The sequence below is a fragment of the Balaenoptera physalus genome, assembly GCF_965194825.1.
Source record: "Balaenoptera physalus genome assembly, chromosome: X".
NCBI lineage: Eukaryota > Metazoa > Chordata > Mammalia > Artiodactyla > Balaenopteridae > Balaenoptera > Balaenoptera physalus.
Genome location: NC_138903.1, coordinates 59,457,147 through 59,465,263, shown reverse-complemented (window position 1 = coordinate 59,465,263; position 8,117 = coordinate 59,457,147). Strand labels below are relative to the sequence as shown.

General features: G+C 50.2%; 1 long non-coding RNA gene across 1 annotated transcript in view; it reads right to left on the bottom strand.

Moving 5' to 3' along the window:
- Positions 1 to 725: 725 nt before the first annotated feature.
- Positions 726 to 8,117, bottom strand: part of LOC309652139 — a 15,625-nt gene continuing 8,233 nt past the window's right edge. The window contains exon 2 of the long non-coding RNA XR_014258606.1: positions 726 to 3,921. This is a non-coding gene — a long non-coding RNA (uncharacterized lncRNA). The remainder of the gene's footprint in view (positions 3,922 to 8,117) is intronic.

The following is an 8,117-nucleotide window of genomic DNA, read 5'->3' as shown; positions in this document are numbered from 1 at the left end:
CATTGACTGTGCTGGATACCTGTGCCCTCTCAATTCAGAAATTTATATCCTTCCATCCTGAGAAATGCAATTGAACTATTTCATTACTAGTTTCTTATTCTTTCTTGTCTCTGTTCTTTCTTGCTGGTATTCCTTTTATTCAGATATTGGAGTGTTCTAATTTTCTCTATTTTTCATTCCTTTGTCTTTTTGTCTTCTTGCTGTCAACTTGATCTTCCTAACCATTTATTTAATTTTGTATTTATGTTCTCATATTGGTAATTTATAAACTCTCTCTCGCTTTTTTCTTTGACTGCCTCCTGCTTTTGTTTCATGAATTCTGATAGATTCTGGTATTGACAAAATATTCGCTACACATGTCCATCAGGCCTGTCTATATTTCCTGCACTGTTGACATCAGATTTGGACATGTTACTTGTTTTGGTCAATGCAAGGTGAGTGGAATTGACATGTCCCACTTTTGAGCAGAAGTTTTGAGAGTCACTGTGTGATTCTACCATCTTGCTTTCCTCTCTGCTATGAGCCTGATGATACCCCAGATAGCAGCTGCTCCTTTGATTCAGATCCTGGAGTGAAGACCACACAGAGCAGAACTTTAGTCAACATGCATAAAACATATGACATGGGCAAAAGGTCATTTGCTGTTGCAAGCCACTGAGATGTTGTGGTTGTTTGTGTTTAGTTTTCTTCTGCTCCCTGCACTGTTTCTAATTTCTCTGAATTCATTTTCTGTTTGTTTTGCTTTCTGTCTTCTACATTAAAAGGTTTCCTCAAATGTCTGGTGATCCCTGAGTGTCAGCTCATTTTTAAGAGTGAGGAACTAAGAAGACTGATCACGGTAGACTGAGTTCTCTGGGCTTTTTAGGGAACATCCAAATATCAGATTCCCCAGAAAGGAAGCCTCCAATCTCTTGCAGGGGAGTAGAAGTGACATAGTATCATGGCTGCCAGTGCTCTTGGAGCGGAGTGAGGAAGAGTATGCTGGAGAACTCACTGTTCAGCATGTCGGTGATCATCTTATTCTCCTGTTTCAGTGATGCGTCCCTATCTTCAGCTGAGGCCGGCATCTCCACATCTAGCCTCTCTGGAGAGTAGATCTCTGGTGTTCTGCCAATGTGGAAGGAGGGATTTGGAAGTCTCATTTTTCTTACACAGACCTTCAACCAATCCACTTGTTTTCAGCCCCAATACACCACCACTTCCAGGGGTATCTGGTGAACCTCATTCCTAAGCAGTTCTAGAGTTTTATGGAACAAATCAGTCTGCTTCTGGGTTTCTCACACTGCCATGTTGGGTTTCCCCTTTCTCTGGTCCTCTTCTATCTGCTTGCCAACTTTCAATATTTTGTTGCAGTTTGTTGCAGTCTGTCTCCTCTGCTATTCTCTTAGTCTTTTAACTTAATGTCTCTTCGAAATCTCTTTACTGTCATTTTAGTGGGACTTGGGGAGGGAACAGCATTAAATGTACTTATTCGATCTGCCATGTTTAACCAGAAGTCCTGAATGACCAATGAGCAGGAGAGTGCAAAAGAAAACAATAGTGAGATACAGTTTCTTACCTATCTTATTGGTAACATGCTTGATAAGTCTTTGTAAGACCCGCCCCAGATCACGTTAATGGCTCACGGCATAACCATGAATAACATACAAGGAAAATGGTGTGCCCGTGGTCTGACGAAGACAGCCGATCTGCCCTTCCCCCTGCAGATTGCAGAGATGAGGGTGATGGTGTCTGCAGAGAATCAGGTGGTTGCTAAGAAAGGAGGTTAGAGATAGTTTCAAGATTACGGGGACTCTCCACTGAATGGAGTGAGGGTTTCAAAGGAATGAAAGGGCTGGTGGAGAGTCTGGTGAAGAATCAGCAAGAGGGAGGACAGAGAGGTTGGAAAGGCGTATCGCTGAATGGGAATAAGGCTCTTGGGGGAGGATTGTGCCAGGAGGGCAGGGAAGGAGAGAGTGGAGGACAGAGAGGGAGGGTGAAAAATGGTTTCTACTTGTTTTCCAGAACTGGGATGGGCCCAAGCTTTGGACTCTGTCTGTCCCCAATTCCTGTTCCTCAGTCAGGACCCTGACTCTATACATTCCCCTAAACTTGTTTCCTTACTTCTAAGATGGGAGTGATCCTGTCCGAGCAGGAAGGCAAGGTGGCCACTTCTCTTTTTCCCATGACCAAGCAATGGGATGGCCAACATTCACACTCATGGTCAGTCAGCGAGGCTGAGAGGGGAAGGGCCCACCTGCACTTGCGTGTATGTTCTGGGGTCCCAGATTACTTTGCAGGGATCTGGCTGAGTAGGCAGATCAGATGTGCCCACCCATCTCCACCCCTCTCCTCCTCCCCCCATCCAACAGAATTCCTTACCCCCTCCTCTAGACTGCCACAGCACTCTTTGTTTACTCATTCATTCATTCATTCATTCAGTGCCAAGTGAGTACCAGACACTGTTGTAGGCCCTGGAGGTACAGCAGTGAACGAAACAGGCAAAAGACCCTACCTTCCTGGAGCTGACAGCCTTAGCCTCGGCCGGAGGGGCGGGCCAGGTCCTGGGAGCAGGTGGGGGCTGAGAGGGACTAAGAAGGGTATTCTGATACTGGGACACACTGTGTGTATTATTCTCACTAAAGAGGAAAGGTTGCTACAGCTCATTCTGGATTTGGTGGGGGAATCTGGACCTAGATTGTCAGAGTAGAAAGGGACTATGATGCCAGTTACTCCTCACAACCTCCACTGCCATGGTCTGAGCTACCATCACCTCTTGCGTTGATGACTGCCATAGGTGCTCAGAACGATGTCTTCACTGGTCTCCCTGCTTCTCTCCTTAACCCTTCCTCCTGCAGCCTGTTTGCATGGCAGCAGCCAAAGTGCTCCTCTTAAAATAGTGGGCTCTACTCTGTTCAAAACCCTGTACTGGCTCCCATTTCACTCACAGGAAAACCCAAAACCTTTCCCTGTCTGGTACAGCCTTGCCTGCTTTCCTGCTCGTTCCCTCTTCGTAATCATGTACCATTCCTATTCCCTTTGCTACCCCTGCTTGGCCTTTTTTCTATACTTCAGCACACCAAATACCCCCCAGCCCCAGGGCTGTTCCCTCTGCCTGGAATGCCCCTCCTCCAACTATCCACGTGGCTCACTCCTTCATCTTCTTGAGGTGTTGACTTAAATGTCACTTTTCTAGGGAAGACTTCCCTGACCAGTCTAGTTTTAAATTGCAACTCCACTTCATGTTCATGCTTATCATTTGCTGTTTTATTTTTCTCCAGAGCACTTATTGCCATCCAATAGACTCTCTATATAATCTGTCTTTATTGTCTGTGTGCCTTCACTAAAGCACCAGCTCCATGAGAGCAAGGATTTTGTCTATTTTATTCACTGTTGTGTCCTCATGACTTAGTCCAGCCACATAGTAGGTGCTCGTTTGATATCTGAATGAATGAATAAATGAATGAATGAATTGAGGTGGAAGGTCACGTTGGCCTTGGTTGGTCACTTTGAAACTTTGTTTCAGCAGCAGATGCCGGGGCTGTCTGATCCCACCAGGCCCTTTTGCTGCGCCCTTCCACTTGGCGGGGAGAACTGGGAGGGGGTGAAACAACAGGCCTGCTCCTGAGTGGGGAGATCACTCGTGCCTGGGGAACCCCTCATCTGAACGCCCAGAGGACACAGGCACACAACCACTTTCCAGCTGGAAGTCTCTGAATCTTTGAGGTTGTTTTTTCAAAATGGAAATAGTTTCATTGATGTTTTCTTCTAATTATTAAAGTAATAAATGTTCACAGTAAACAAATTTCAAATATGAATGAGTTCCCCTCCCCAACCCTGACCCTCCAAGACCTCCTCTCCCCGACCCCACATACCTGCAGTGTGGCAAACTGCTTTGATTCCCTTAACAACTGTATCAGGAATCTCTTTCCATATCAATACCTAAAGAGTGACATCATTGTTTTTAATGGCTGCTGTGTATGAATATGCCATAATTCATTTAAGCAAGCCCCTGTTTTTCACTATAATGAACAGCCTGAAAATGAACATCCTGGTACATACATCTTTGCTCTCTTGACCCATTATTTCCTTAGGATGAATTCCCAGAAGTGGAATTTCTGGGTCACAGGGGTTCCCCATATTGGATGATTCCTGATACTATTGTCCAAATGTGGAAGGACTCCAGTTCTAAAGGGATTGGGGCAACCCCCTGCCCTGTATTTCCCCCACAAAACTCCCTCACCTCTCTCACACTCTGTTCTCTGACGGTGCCCACGGAGGGCAGTGTTGAATACTCACATAATACTCCTTCCGCATGAGTTATTGTGTACTGTGTGTCGTTCTAGACGCTTCACATATATCAACTCCTTGAATCCTCAAAATAATCTTAGGAGGTATGTACTATTAGCAGCTCCACTTTACAGATGAGGAAACTGCAGCTAAGAGAGGGGAAGTAACTTGCCCAAGCTCACGTGGCTGGCAGGGAACAGGGGAGAGATTCAAAGCCGGTAGTCGCAGAGAGCTTAGACTCTTAACCCCTCACTTTGCTATACTGTCTCCAAAGCCAGGGCTTTCGAGTACGATGGACCTGGGTCCGAATACGGCTCTGGGCTTCCTAGCTGCATGCTATTAGGCAAAGTACTTCACTTCTCTGAGCCTCGGCTTTCTCAGTGTAAACCAAGTGTGAGCATTCCCACCTCACCTGGTGTGCAGGAGGCGTCAGTGTGGAAACGTACAAGAGGCACAGCACAGAGTCAGTGCTGCAGAAATGAGTTGCAATCCCTCCCCACTCCCTGATCTCTCACACCTCCTCTCCCGGCCCCCATGACTGGAAATCCCGTGGGAAAGAAAAAGCAAGCTTGACTCTTCCCCTGAGGTTTCCGAGCCTTGTGTTCCTGGCTCTTTCTCACGACATCTCCCCCACAGGCCAGAGCCCAGGAAGCTTGGATTGCAGAAACTCTGCCCCTACCAGCAGCCAGATAACCCCGTGGTGGCAGACTGGGCCGACGGGGCAGGCCAGCTCACACCCCCTTCCCAGCCTCCTGCCTTGGAGGTGGGGCCTGGAGGATGGCTGGCTCCCCTCTCCCTGCTCCCACCTTTCCTGCTCCCTAGTCCATGGGCCCAGCTCGCCTCAGATTCCAGGCCTCTGAAATCATTGCTCCAGCCCACCGGACTGGGCCCCAGGCCAGCTCCTCCAGCCCCAGGCTTGCCGGCAGAGTCTTCGCCTTTGCTCCCTGAAGACTAATCACTGTCCTGTCAGCTTGGCCCTCTTCCCCTGTATTATTGTACAGAAATAACCCTGGGCCCAGCTCCCCCTCCCTCCCCGGCCCGCCCTGGCCCCAGCTCTCCACCACCGGACTCATCGTATTTCCTCCTCCTCCCTCTTCTCTCCTCTCTTCTGCTCCTTCGTGGCTGCGATTTGACCTCTACCTCCTGGAGCCAGGCACAAACTAGATCGGGTCTACAGGGCCGAGGAGCAGCTCCCAGCGCTCCTCCCCACACTCCTTCCCCCCCCTAGGCCGGGAGGGGGAGGTTGGAGGGCATGCCAGTGGTGGGCAGAAGGCTTTCCTGGCTCAGCCTAAGCACTCAGCCATTGTACTTGGGTGTAGGAAACTCCTTATTTCTTTTTGCTCATGGTGTGGTGCCTTACCTACCCAACAGAGAGGAGAGGAGAGGAACCAGGTCCTTCCTGGGCCCGACAGGCTCTCTGAAGGACAGTGGCCCCAGTCAGTAGTAGGGGACCTGCAGGGAGCCATGGGATCTGCAGTCCCACAGGAAGTCGGAGGGAGGACATGACCAATGGCAAAACGTCCAGGGGCAGGTGAGGAGGGGGCGGCAGGACCCCTATAGGGGCTGGGAGGCTGAATTCTAGTCCTTGAGAGGAGCAGCCAAGGCAAGGCAGAGCTTCCTCAGGGCTTTAGGGGACTGGGCAGGTCACCAAGGCACTAGAAAGGGTACCCAGGGACCAGAGCAAGGGTGGGCAAGGTTGGGACTGGGACACTGTTACCAATCAGAGCTCAGAACCAGGATAGGAGATCAAAGCCAGACCCCAGGTCCACAGCCGCCAGCCTCACCTCTCCCAGTCCAGCCAACCTGTGGTGCTGGCCACAGGAGGACCAAGACCTCTGGGGGATTCACAAAGCAGCCCCGACGGTCAGACCCAGTCAAGGCCCAACAATGTGAGACTGAGCAGGGGTTGTTCCTGGGTTGTAGGGAAGAGGTACTTTCATATACAACCTTGCTGGAGTTGTCTTATTGCCCCATTTTATAGATGAGGAGACTGAGGCTCAGAGGGATGAAATAGCTTGCCCAGGGTTCCACATATAACCAGTGAGTGGCAGAGCTGGGCTTCCTGGAGCTCTGCTCTGTTCCTCGGTCCATCAGAGGAGAAACTCAGGAAGCACCTCAGCTAGTCACTCAGATGGCTGTAGAGCAAAATTATCTGGGTTCAAATCAGGATCTGCCACTTATGGCACAACTTTGGGTAAGCTCCTAAACATCCCTATGCTTCAGTTTCCTCTTTTCAAAAGCAGATACAGTGATAGTACCTACCCCGTAAAGCTTTTGAGAAGAATTTTGAGGAATGGGGCTCCGGGCCTTTGGGAAGGCCTCCTTACTCCTCAAACCCACCCCAAGTGTGGCTGAGGAAATTCATTGTTTCCCCCAATCCTTCCAGTAATTTCTCAAATTCATCATTCCTTACTAACAAGAAGGAGCCAGACCACAGTGGTTTGGAGCCAGGTCAGACCCTCATTGTAGCTTTGGGGGGCTTTGCCCAAGTCTGTAGCATGATCCTCCTTCCCTGGGACACCCCCCAACTCCTCCAATCCCCCACTCTGCCCTGGATCTTCTAGCCAAAACATTTCCCCTCCTGAATCCCCAGCCCCAGGCCTTGCATCTCTAGATCTGGAAGATGGAGGGGCCCTTGCCCCAGTCTCTACAACCTCGGCATAACCAGCAAAGGGGGAAGAGAAAAATAAGGCCGAGAGAAGCTGAGTGAGGTGGGTGGGGGAGGAGAGGGGAGGACAGCTTCAGTAAGAAGGGCTCCCATCCTCCTCTACTCCTCCCCACCAGGAGCAGCCAGGGAACTTTGGTTTTGTGACTCTGGGCTCACCCTTAACCAAAATGAGCATGTGCTCCTGGATTGTTTCAAACGCCAGCCCTGCTTCTTCTGAGCCGTGTGTGCTGGACGGGGAACTCGAGTTTTCTGAGCCTAAGTCTTCTCATCTCTAACATGATCACACTAATAGCTGGCACCTCATTGGCTCGAGGTAGGGTTTTAAATGAGACAAAACGTGTGTGTAAAGTGTCCAGATCGTTACTCTGCAGAGAGACTCGCTCAACAACAGCTACTGTTGTTGTTTTGTTGTTACTGGACCTTCTGGACTCTGGAACCAGCGATTCGCTTCACTGACAAGGATGTGAAGTGAGATGACAGAGGGTAGCGGGCAGTGTTCTATGGGCTCTCTGCCTTCTATCAGTAGATTAAATAATGTATGACTCATGAGCTATCCATATCCTTCTGGCCTGAGAAGCATAGAGCTAGGGTCCTGCACCAGATATTGGCCAGGGGACTTTGGCCCTTTCCTCTCACAGGGCTTGGGGGGCTGTGTCCCTCAGCTGGAGCAGCTTAGTGCCTGCTCCAACTGCCCTCTCTCGAGCGTATGAGCCCTGGCTTGGCTTGACATAGCCCTGCACCCTGCACTCCCGCCTTCCAGAGAACCAGGAGTAGGGGGCTCAAGCCCCTGGAGGTGGCCAGGGCAAAGGGAAGGAGGAGCCCGGTTTGGGAACTGGGTTTGATGAGAAAACTAACCACGCCTTTGGTGGCAGCCCAGGTCCCAGTCCCCCCCCTCGCCCCCCCTCCACCCGCCCTGACTCTCAGGGACTAACTCGCCTACTGCTGCAACTTCTCTCTTTTGTCTTGCTACCCAGGAAGTCTTGTAAGTCCTATGGGATAAGAGAGACCAGCTGGCCAGCTCAGCCCGCCAGCCCAGCACAGCTCAGGGAGTGGCTAATCCATGTTCCTTGACTGACTCAGCAAATAAGGGAATGGTTGGGGGACTGCTCCATGAGGAAGTACTACCAGAGACCGGCTCCGAAGGCCTCCAGTTTTCCTCCAGCCCCGAGAGAAGAGGAGT